Here is a 12,737-nt window from a genome sequence, read left to right as displayed (position 1 = left end):
CTTCAGATATGTGGATCATTGGGATACCTTCTGGGGAAGGTGGGACCTGTACAAGAAGGACGGGTTACATCTGAACTGGAGGGGCACCAATATCCTGGGCGGGAGGTTTGCTAGCGCTCTTCGGGAGGGTTTAAACTAGTTTGGCAGGGGGATGGGAACCGGAGCTACGGATCAGTGGATGGGGTAGCTGTTGAACAGGCAGATACAGAGTGCAGAGAGTCTGTGAGGAAGGTTAGACAGTTGACAGGGCAAAGTTGTAGCCAGTATGATGGGTTGAAGTGTGTCTATTTTAACGCATGAAGTGTCAGGAATTAGGGTGATGAACTTAGAGCATGGATCAGTACTTGGAGCTACGATGTTGTGGCCATTACGGAGACTTGGATATCACAGGGGCAGGAATGGATGTTGGATGTTCCGGGGTTTAGATGTTTCAAAAGGAATAGGGAGGGAGGTAAAAGAGGTGGGGGAGTAGCATTGCTAATCAGGGATAGTATCACAGCTGCAGAAAGGGAGGTCGTCGAGGAGGGTTTGTCAAATGAGTCATTATGGGTGGAAGTCAGAAACAGGAAAGGAGCAGTCACTTTATTGGGAGTTTTCTATAGACCCCCCAATTGCAACAGAGACACGGAGGAACAAATTGGGAGGCAGATTTTGGAAAGGTGCAGAAGTAACAGGGTTGTTGTCATGGGTGACTTCAACTTCCCTAATATTGATTGGAACCTCCTTAGTGCAAATAGTTTGGATGGAGCAGATTTTGTCAGGTGTGTCCAGGAAGGTTTCCTGACTCAATATGTAGATAGGCCGACGAGAGGGGAGGCTATGTTGGATTTGGTGTTTGGCAATGAACCAGGCCAGGTGGCAGATCTCTCGGTGGGAGAGCATTTCGGTGATAGTGATCACAACTCCCTGACCTTTACTATGGTCATGGAGAGGGACAAGAGCAGATGGGATGGGAAAATATTTAATTGGGGGAGGGGGAATTACAATGCTATTAGGCAGGAACTGGGGAGCTTAAATTGGGAACAGATGTTCTCAGGGAAATGCATGACAGAAATGTGGAGGTTGTTTAGGGAGCTGCGACTGCTGGATAGGTTTGTCCCGATGAGGCAAGGAAGGGATGGTAGGGTGAAGGAACCTTGGATGACAAGAGATGTGGAACAGCTAGTCAAGAGGAAGAAGGAAGCTTACTTAAGGTTGAGGAAGCAAGGATCAGACAGGGTTCTAGAGGGTTACAAGGTAGCAAGGAAGGAACTGAAGAATGGACTTAGGAGAGCTAGAAGGAGACATGAAAAAGTCTTGGCGGGTAGGATTAAGGAAAATCCCAAGGCGTTCTACACTTATGTGAGGAACAGGAGGATGGCCAGAGTGAGGGTAGGGCTGATCAGGGATAGTGGAGGGAACTTGTCCCTGGAGTTGGAAGAGGTAGGGGAGGTCCTTAATGAATACTTTGCTTCAGTATTCACTAGTGAGAGGGACCTTGTCGTTTGTGAGGACAGCGTGAAACAGGCTGATATGCTCGAACAAGTTGATGTTAAGAAGGAGGATGTGCTGGAAATTTTGAAAGACATGAGGATAGATAAGTCCCCGGGGCCAGACGGGATATACCCAAGGTTATTACGGGAAGCGAGGGAAGAGATGGCCGCGCCTTTGGCGATGATCTTTGCATCCTCACTGTCCACTGGAGTAGTACCAGATGATTGGAGGGTGGCAAATGTTATTCCCTTGTTCAAGAAAGGGAATAGGGATAACCCTGGGAATTACAGACCAGTCAGTCTTACGTCGGTGGTGGGCAAATTATTGGAGAGGATTTTGAGAGACAGGATTTATGATTATTTGGAAAAGCATAGTTTGATTAGAGATAGTCAGTATGGCTTTGCGACTGGTAGGTCATGCCTCACAAGCCTTATTGAATTCTTTGAGGATGTGACAAAACACATTGATGAAGGAAGAGCAGTGGATGTGGTGTATATGGATTTTAGCAAGGCGTTTGATAAGGTTCCCCATGGTAGGCTCATTCAGAAAGTAAGGAGGCATGGGATTCAGGGAAAGTTGGGTGTCTGGATACAGAATTGGTTGGCCCATAGAAGACAGAGGGTGGTAGTAGATGGAAAGTATTCAGCCTGGAGCTCGGTGACCAGTGGTGTTCCGCAGGGATCTGTTCTGGGACCTCTGTTCTTCGTGATTTTTATAAATGACTTGGATGAGGAACTGGAAGGCTGGGTTAGTAAGTTTGCCGATGACATAAAGGTTGCTGGAGTTGTAGATAGTGTGGAGGGCTGTTGTAGGTTGCAACGGGACATTGACAGGATGCAGAGCTGGGCTGAGAAGTGGCAGATGGAGTTCAACCTGGAAAAGTGTGAAGTGATTCATTCTGGAAGGTCGAATTTGAATGTAGAATACAGGCTTAAAGACAGGATTCTTGGCAGTGTGGAGGAACAGAGGGATCTTGGGGTCCACGTCCATAGATCGCTCAAAGTTGCCACCCAAGTTGATAGGGTTGTTAAGAAGGCGTATGGTGTGTTGGCTTGCATTAACAGGGGGATTGAGTTTAAGAGCCGCGAGATTATGCTGCAGCTCTATAAAGCCCTGGATAGACCACACTTGGAATATTGTGTTCAGTTCTGGTCGCCTCATTATAGGAAGGATGTGGAAGCTTTAGAGAGGGTGCAGAGGAGATTTACCAGGATGCTGCCTGGATTGGAGGGCATGTCTTATGAAGAAAGGTTGAGGGAGCTAGGGCTTTTCTCATTTGAGCGAAGAAGGATGAGAGGTGACTTGATAGAGGGGTACAAGATGATGAGAGGCATAGATAGAGTGGATAGCCAGAGACTTTTTTCCCAGGGTGGAAAAGGCTATCACCAGGGGGCATAATTTTAAGGTGATTGGAGGAAGGTTTAGGGGAGATGTCAAATGTAGGTTCTTTACACAGAGAATGGTGGGTGCGTGGAATGCACTGCTAGCGGTGGTAGTAGAATCAGATACATTAGGGACATTTAAGCGACTCTTGGATAGGTACATGGATGATAGTAAAATGAAGGGTATGTAGGTAGTTTGATCTTAGAGTAGGTTAAAGGGTCGGCACAACATCGTGGGCCGAAGGGCCTGTACTGTGCTGTACTGTTCTATGTTCTATAAAGAAAACTAACAAAGAATATTACCATCTTTCGGATAGCCTATTTTTAATAATTATGGCTAAGTCATAAATATCCCAGATATTATAAGGGTCTGGGAAACTCTCTTCAATACGTATCTCTCCACCTAAAGAGACACAGAGAGGGGGTTCTTGTAGTTGTATACAGAATACTACATGAGATGATTTATTAACTTTTATATATTTATTAAAGAATTTACCATGAATACACTTTTAAGTGGATAAGTATATCACAATATCAAATATTGCTAAGAGATGTAACACATAATTCTATTTCTAACATAGCATCCAAAAGTTTAACCTTGATAATGTTACAGCAAAATATCTTAGAATATTCATCAAAATTTAAATTAAACATTTACCTTAAATTCCCTGAGTAAGGCATAGGACGAGAAGTCTCGTTTGAGGAATTCAACACTTCTAAATTTTTGTTGTGCCTCCATCAAATGATAGCCGCAGGGAGATGACGCGTTCCAAGATTGCTACTGGTGGCTCAATTGACTGCGTCAGCCGGTTGCTTATTGCAAAATAGTACAGGAGCAAGGATGTCTTACTGCAGTTATACAGGGCTTAGTCAGACCACATCTGGAGTATTGTGTGCAGTTTTGGTCTCCTTATCTGAGGAAGGATGTTCTTGCCATGGAGGGAGTGCAAAGAAGATTTACTAGGCTGATTCCTGGGATGACAGGATTTACATATGAGGAGAGATGGGGTCGACTAGGCCTATATTCACTTTAGAGTTTAGAAGAATGAGAGGGGATCTCATAGAAACCTATAAAATTCTAATAGGATTAGACAGGCTAGATGTAGGGAGGATGTTCCCGATGGCTGGGGAGTCCAGAACCAGGGGTCACAGTCTCAGGATGCGGGTATGCCATATAGAACCGAGATGAGAAGAAATTTCTTCACTCAGAGGGTGGTGAACCTGTGGAATTCTCTACCACAGAAGACAGTGGAGGCCAAGACATTAAATATATTCAAGAAGGAGATAGGTATATTTCTTAATTCCAAAGGGATCAAGGGATATGGGGAGAAAGCGGCAACAGGGTACTGAATTAGATGATCAGAATGGTGGAGCAGTCCCGAAGGGCCAAATGGTCTACTCCTGCTCCTATTTTCTATGTTTCGAAAGCCTACACCATGCTCATGGTAATCTTCAGCACTCTTTCCATGCCAGTAGAAAGTGTAATTAGCCTCTCGAATAGAGCCTGTGCCAGCTAATCTGGTTTCTTGTAGAGCGGAAATGTCGATACCAAGCTCGTGTAGCTCACCGCCAATCAAGGCTGTCTTGCGTACCCTTGCTATGGAATGTAGGTCTTTGTTCTTTCCAGGACATATTGTCCTCACATTCCAGCTTCCAAGCCAAAAGGTTATCTTTCTTTGTTTGCTGCATAGCATAAGCATGGTTTTAGGAAATGCAGACTTGCCTAGCATCTGAATCCCCTCTTGACCTTGTAGGCTAGCGTCCAGAGGAAAGCCTAAATGTCTGGGCCTATTCGGTTTCAGGAGTTTCCACAAGGTGCTAACTTGAGGGAAACACCAATTGCCTAATGGGTCTCCACTCCAGATTTTGTCAGATTTACTCCCTTAGCCATTAACTCTTGATGTTGTTGGAAATGTTGAAGGCACTGACTGACTTACTAACCTATTCACATGGAAATAGTGTACCACCATCACAATACATGCATCAATGAGCCTATTAAAAACATGAAATTACAACACAGTGGCACAGTGGTTAGCACTGCAGCCTCACAGCTCCAGGGACCCAGGTTCGATTCTGGGTACTGCCTGTGTGGAGTTTGCAAGTTCTCCCTGTGTCTGCGTGGGTTTTCTCCGGGTGCTCCGGTTTCCTCCCACAAGCCAAAAGACTTGCAGGTTGGTAGGTAAATTGGCCATTATAAATTGTCACTAGTATAGGTAGGTGGTAGGGAAATATATAGGGACAGGTGGGGATGTTTGGTAGGAATATGGGATTAGTGTAGGATTAGTATAAATGGGTGGTTGATGGTCGGCACAGACTCGGTGGGCCGAAGGGCCTGTTTCAGTGCTGTATCTCTAATCTAATCTAGTATAGGTAGGTGGTAGGGAAATATAGGGACAGGTGGGGATGTTTGGTAGGAATATAGGATTAGTGTGGGATTCGTATAAATGGGTGGTTGATGGTCGGCACAGACTCGGTGGGCCGAAGGGCCTGTTTCAGTGCTGTATCTCTAATCTAAACCTTTAAAAACTAATCGGTTACTGGTAACTTTCTCTAGGATTAAATAAATCAAAATAAAAACATTCAAAGGCAAACTCCCAATTAGATGTTTTGAGCAACTGTTACATTTATGTTTATGTAGCAATAAAGAGAGTGGCTGTTCCTGTACAGTAAGAACAAGCTGGGCTGAAATGAATATATAGTCTGCTGAATATAATGATTTACATAAGAAAGACTTGCATTAACATAGCACTTTTCACATCCCAGAACATCCTAAAGTGCTTCATAGCCAATAAAATGTTTTTTAAGTGTAGTCACTCATGCTTTTGTAGGCAAATGAAGCAGCCAATTTGCACACAGCCAGATCCTGCAAACAACGAGCTCATCTGTTTTGATGGTGATTTTGAGGGATGAATGTTGGCCAGGACACAGTGAAAAGAACTCCCTGCTCTTCAAAAGAAATTCCCATGGAATCCTTTACCTGTGCAGAAAGTTTGATTTATGTTTATATTCTACTGATGTTTGTATTTTGGGCACTAAACCCAACTGTATGTATCCCTTTATTTAAGTTTGAATATTTCAGTTTTACCAGCCACCACTATAAGCTGTGGGGATCGCATTCAATGGACTGCCTATATAATGCTGTTAACTTGTCAGCTAAAGAGTCTAATCCTTAATTAATCTCACCAATTTATATCAATCTTAGACATTGATCTCAACTGTAAATTTATAATTAGCAAGTAGATAACGCTGAATTACTGTGACATAAGGTGATGCTATGATCCTAAGGCTAATAACAATTGTTACCTGACCTTTCCTTTAATAACTGACAAGAAAGAACTAATTCATTCACTCAGTAGCTTGCAAAGGTACTGATGGGAGGTTGGTGGTGAAAGTGCTAATGTAAAACAAACTGGTTGTGGTAAGACAGTTAATTCCAAAAGGATAAACAATAAACATAAACGTAAATAGTTCATCTCGTAACATAGTCATTTAACTCTGGTGGGCATTTTCTCTCACATGTAGGATATTGTCTGACATCAGAAGTAGTCTCATTTGACACATGTTCTTCATCTGAGGTGTCGATGTTGGAATCAGATTCAACGCATGCAAGTCGTGTTCGTCGCCATTGATACACAACTTGGGGCACATTAGGGTCGATGTGCAGTTTGCATGTAACACTTTTCAACTTGCTGATAGCAGTGAAGCAATCAGCATACTGTCCGAGAATATTTTTGTTATGCGAAGAAATCGTGGATGTTACTGCAATCCTGTGTCTAACTCTGTTGCTGTGTGGAAACTGTTAAGCGTGTCTCATTCTACAAATATGACATAGAATACAGCTTTTGTTCTAGTGCCTTTGAATGAGACTGGCATTTATTAAGTTCCGAGGATTTTCAGCAGTTTCTCAGTGTTGTAAGGGAAAATTTTAATATTCCCTGGTTTGCAGAGAATGGGGCAATCCTGAAGTTTGTTGAATGTTTTGTATCTGATGACATTGACAGACGCTCCTGTGTCAATGCGAACATCTAGGTCGGAGCAGCCAATGGTCACTGTCACACATGGCTGTTTACTGTGTCTGAGAGAGAGCACAAAAGTATATCCAGGGTCATCCGCCTCTACTTCGGCTACATTCTGTCGCCTTTTTGCTGTGGTACACATACGTGGCACCCATCTGTTGGTATTGGTCTTAGTAGTTGATTTTACTGATGAACAACAAACATGAGAAAGGTGGTTGGGTTTTCCACAAGCTTTGCACCATTTACCAGTAACAGGCCATTCTGTCTGGTGTGGGTAAGCACCACCACAGTGGAAACATTCTTTGGACAAGTCACAATTCTGTTTGTGAGATGGCTGTTGTTGCTTTGCAGGTAGTTTCCTGGCACATGAGCGATGAATAGCATTAACAGGAGTTGAAGTATGATGTCGTAGTTACTGTCAGCAGCCTCAACTTCAGTAGCTCTGGACTCTGAGGGCGATAGTGATCTTGCTAACTCCAACAACTCTGACCGTTTTCTGTCTTTCTCAAATGCTTTTCAGTGTAGTTGACTGGAGAGACAGCCCGCGATTATTTATGTTTTGATTTCCCATTCGACAGCTGGAACTTTACAGTGGATGGACGGGAGCCAGACTCCGATGTGAAAGTCAGTGGTGAACCCACTTCCGCCTAGCCCGGGGATTCGTCCCTTTTTTTATGGGTCCCCAGGCATTAAATGTCCCGAGGTGGGACTTCCACCCACTTGAGGGAGGAGGTCCCGCCTCAGTGAGCTGCCGGCAGCGGTGGCCACTGCTGGGACTGCAGTCCAGCCGATGCCATGGATCGAGGAGGGAAGGTAAGCAGGGGCATGCCTCACCAGTGTGATCGGTCCTTCCCTGGTGAGGCAGGAATGGTCGTTTGGGTCCTGGTGGGTGAGTTGGGAGGTGGGGGCGGCCCTTAATCGGGCACCCTGTGCCCGACTGCCATGTCCCTTTTCCCCGGGACGCAGAAAGGCCGGCAGCTATACCCGTGGAGGCGGGCGAGGGTACTTAAGTGGTCGTTAAGTGGCCACTTAAGGGCCTTGATTGGCCTCGGGTGGGCGGGCCGTTTCCCACCCCCCCCCCCCCCCCCCCCCACCTGACACCAGAAACTTGTCCGGAGGCATAAGCGGGGTGGGTAGGCCTCCCGGAGCCTGCCGCTAAATTTTACGCCGCCACCATCCGACCCACTGGGGGGGCGTAAAATTCCGGCCGACATGTTCAACATCACCAAAGTCACACTTGGTTGCTAATTGCCTCACTCATGTGCAATATTGGTCAATTGTTTAATTTGCTTCTTGCTTAGTGGGTCGGAAGACAATAGTTTCACATATGGTATTTACAGCTGTGAGGAGGGATGATGTGTTGGAAAGTTCATCAAATGAGGCCATGTGGATCGAGCTAAGGAACAAAAAAGGGCAAACACACTGCTGGGAGTGTATTATACATCCCCAAACAGTCAGAGGGGGATAGAAGAGCAGATATGTAGGCAAATCTCTGAGAAATGCAAAAACAATAGGGCAGTAATAGTAGGGGATTTTAACTACCCCAATATTAACTGCTATGTTCAGACTGGCCAACAGAGTGTGGGAAAATGGCGCACTGACACGGAACACAAAAGTCCGAGTGTATCAGGCCTGTGTCCTCAGTACCTTGCTCTACGGCAGCGAGGCCTGGACAACGTATGCCAGCCAAGAGCGACGTCTCAATTCATTCCATCTTCGCTGCCTTCGGAGAATACTTGGCATCAGGTGGCAGGACTATATCTCCAACACAGAAGTCCTTGAAGCGGCCAACATCCCCAGCTTATACACACTACTGAGTCAGCGGCGCTTGAGATGGCTTGGCCATGTGAGCCGCATGGAAGATGGCAGGATCCCCAAAGACACATTGTACAGCGAGCTCGCCACTGGTATCAGACCCACCGGCCGTCCATGTCTCCGTTATAAAGACGTCTGCAAACGCGACATGAAATCGTGTGACATTGATCACAAGTCGTGGGAGTCAGTTGCCAGCATTCGCCAGAGCTGGCGGGCAGCCATAAAGACAGGGCTAAATTGTGGCGAGTCGAAGAGACTTAGTAGTTGGCAGGAAAAAAGACAGAGGCGCAAGGGGAGAGCCAACTGTGCAACAGCCCCAACAAACAAATTTCTCTGCAGCACCTGTGGAAGAGCCTGTCACTCCAGAATTGGCCTTTATAGCCACTCCAGGCGCTGCTTCACAAACCACTGACCACCTCCAGGCGCGTATCCATTGTCTCTCGAGATAAGGAGGCCCAAAAGAATATTAACTGGGATAGTTTTAGTGTGAAATAAATTGAGGGAGCAGAATTCTTGAGGTGCATTCAGGAGAACCTTTTTGGCCAGTATGTGGCTAGTCCAACAAGAGAAGACACAGTTTTAAACTTAGTTTTAGGAAATGAAGCTTGGCGGGTAAGGAGTGGCAGTGGGAGAGCATTTTGGTGGTGTGATCATAGTTGTCAGTTTTAATGTAATTATGGAAAAGCACATGGATAGAACAGGAGTTAGAGTTCTCGATTGGAGCAAGCCCAATTTTATTAAGCTGAAGAGTGATTTAGCAAAAGTGGACTGGAAACTGCTACTGCAAGGTAAATCAGTGCCAGAGCAGTGGGAGCAGACAAGGGGAGATTCAAGGGGTTCAGAGTAAATATGTGTCCAAAAAGAAAAAGGGTGGGACAGCCAAATCTAGAGCCCCATGGATGTCAAGGAGCTTACAGGGTAAGAAAAGGCAGAAAAGGAAAGCTTATGTCCGCCACCGAGAACTCAATACCACAGAAAGCCAAGAGGAGTATAGTAAGTGGAAGGTGAAATCAGAAAGGAAATTAGGAAAGCTAAGAGAAGGCATGCAAGAATATTGGCAAGCAAAATCAAGGTGAATTCAAAGATGTTTTATCAATACATTAAGAGTAAGAGGATAATTAAGGTAAGAGTAGGGCCCATAAAAGAGGAAAAAGGTAACCTATGGCTAGGGACAGAAGATGCTGGTATTGTTCTTAATGAGCACTTCACATCTGTCTTCACAAAAGCAGGAGACGATGCAGATATTGTAGTTAAGGAAGAGGGGTGTGAAGTATTGGATGTGATAAACATAGGGAGGGAGGAAATAGTAATAGGATTAGCAACCTTGAGAGTTGATAAATCACCAGGGCCGGATGAAATGTACCTCAGGCTGTTAAAAGAAGCCAGAGAGGAAATAGCAGAAGGCCTGACCATCATTTTCCAGTCCTTACTGGATACAGGTGTGGTGCCAGAGGTTTGGAGGATTGTTATCGTATCTCTGTTTAAAAAGGGAGCGAGGGATAGACTGAATAATTACAGGCCAGTCAGTCTAACCTCAGTAGTGGGCAAATTATTGGAATCAATTATGAGAGTAAGGATAAACTGTCACTTAGAAGGGCACAGATTAATCAGGATAGTCAACATGGATTTGTTAAGGAAAGATCTTGTCTGACTAAATTGATCAAATTTTTTGAACAAGTAACAAGGAAGATTGATAAAGGTTGATGTCTACATGGATGTTAACAAGGCTTTTGACAAGGTCCCACATGACAGACTGGTTAAAAAAATAAAAAGCCCATGGGATCCAGGGAAATGTAGCAAGCTGGATACAAAATTGTCTCAGTGGCAGGGAAAAAAGGGTAATAGTTGTCAGGTGTTTTTGCAACTGGAGGGCTGTTTCCAGTGGCGTTCCGCAAGGCTCAGTACTGGGTCACCTGCTTTTTGTGGTATATATTAATGATTTGGATGTAAATGTAGGGGGCATGATCAAGAAGTTTGCAGACGACACAAAGATTGACCGTGTGGTTGATAGTGAGGAGGATAGCTATAGGCTGCAGGAAGATATCGATGGACTGGTTAGATGGGCACAAAAATGGCAAATGGAATTCAACCCGGAGAAGTGTGAGGTGATGCATTTGGGGAAGTCAAACAAGGCAAAGTAATACAGGATAAATGGGAGATTACTGAGAGGTGTAGAGGAAGTGAGGGACCTTGGAGTGAATGTCCACAGATCCCTGAAGGTAGCAGGACAGGTCGATAAGGTGGTTAAGAAGGCATATGGAATCCTTTCCTTTATTAGCTGAGGTATAGAATATAAGAGCAGGGGGTTTATGCTGGAACTATATAAATCATTGGTTAGGCCACAACTTGAATACTGAGTTCAGTTTTAGTCACCTCATGACAGAAAGGGCGTAATTGCACTAGAGAAGGTACAGAGGAGATTTACAAGGATGTAGCTGGGACTGGAACAATGGATAGGGCTGGGGTTGTTCTCCATGGAATAGAGAGGCTGAGGGGACATTTGATTGAAATGTACAAAATTGTGACGGGCCTGGATAGAGTGGATGTGAAGGGTCTATTTACCTTAGCAGAGAGGTCAGTGACTGGGGCATACATTTAAAGCGATTGGTAGAAAAATTGGAGGGGAGATGAGGAAAACTTTATTCACCCAGAGGGTAGTGGGGGCTAGAACTCATTGCCTGAAAGAGTAGTAGTGGCAGAAACACTCAACTCATTTAAAAGGTGTCTGCATATGCACCTCAAGTGCCGTAACCTGCAGGGCTACAGACCAAATACTGGAAGGTGGGATTAGGCTGGATGGCTCATTTCTCGTTCGGCGCAGACACAATGGGCCAAGCGGCCTCTTTCTGTGCCGTAAACTTTCTATGATTCTATGAGTTTTCTTGGGCGTAATGTAGGTTGTTAGTGCATTTTTTTCTGAGTTGTCGTCATTCTACTCAGGCAGTATCTCAAAGGTATCTTCTAATTTTTCACCTCTATAGTGGAGAAGTAAGGTCTTTTTTGTTATGTCATCTGTGATTGTGAAACCTGCCATTGCGCCTTCAGAACGTTGCAGCCACTTTTGCCAATGTAGGGATACAGATGATGGCTCTGAATGCACATCAGAAGGTGGTAGGTTGGACATAGACAATGCCATATTGATCAGCAATGTAGTGATAAAGGATCTGGGATCGCGTTCCTTTTCAGGGAAAACTTTTCTGCAACGATCTGAGATTATATGGGCTGAAATTTATGGTGCCGCCGCTGAAATTGGCTGCGGGTGCAAACAACAGCAGCCTGCCCGCTCGTGCTACATGTCACAGAGCCGCCGTGATATTAAACGCGGTGGCTCATTTAAATAGCCACCCACCCCGATGATGTGGGGGGGGGCAATCCGCCCCAGCAATGGCGCAGCTGCCTTTACACAAGTGCTGATGCCATTTTTAAAGGGTTTCGAGCCCAACCATTACATTTAAATATTTAAAGGCACCTTGATGTAAAATTGATGTTCAAAAATTAAATAAATTTATCTTGCCCCTCTCCCACCCCCCAATAAACATAGAATTAATTACCTGCCTGCTCCCCTTCCAAAACACGTACCTTGTGCGCCTGACCTTACCCCCCCCCTGAACGTTTATACAACTTTCACTCTTATCCTCCCCACCATCCCTTATATCAATGATATAGCTCTGACGCCACTATCCCTCCCCCCACCCCCACCCCCACCCCCACCCTGAGGAAATTACCTGTTCCCCCCTCCCCACCAGTGTTATGCCTCGGATACCCGGGTGGTGATCCGAAGGCGTGGAAGTGCTGGCCACTGGCACGAATATCGCACCGGGACAGACTGCGGGAGCATAAAGGTACTTAATTTGTTTATTTAAATTAATTAACATATTTAAATTCAGCCCCTGTCGCCGAGCGGCTGCTGAGCCGCCCCAAGGCCTCACCACTGTCGGCAATATCAGGTCGGGCCTTCCCGGCCTCGAGGCCCGTGGTGGACCTCTCCCGGAGGCATTTTCCGCCCCTCCTCCAACCCCGCCACGACCCCTGACATCGGGATCTGTAAAAT

Source organism: Heterodontus francisci, chromosome 19 (assembly GCF_036365525.1).
Source record: "Heterodontus francisci isolate sHetFra1 chromosome 19, sHetFra1.hap1, whole genome shotgun sequence".
NCBI classification, from domain to species: domain Eukaryota; kingdom Metazoa; phylum Chordata; class Chondrichthyes; order Heterodontiformes; family Heterodontidae; genus Heterodontus; species Heterodontus francisci.
This window is presented reverse-complemented; position numbering follows the sequence as displayed.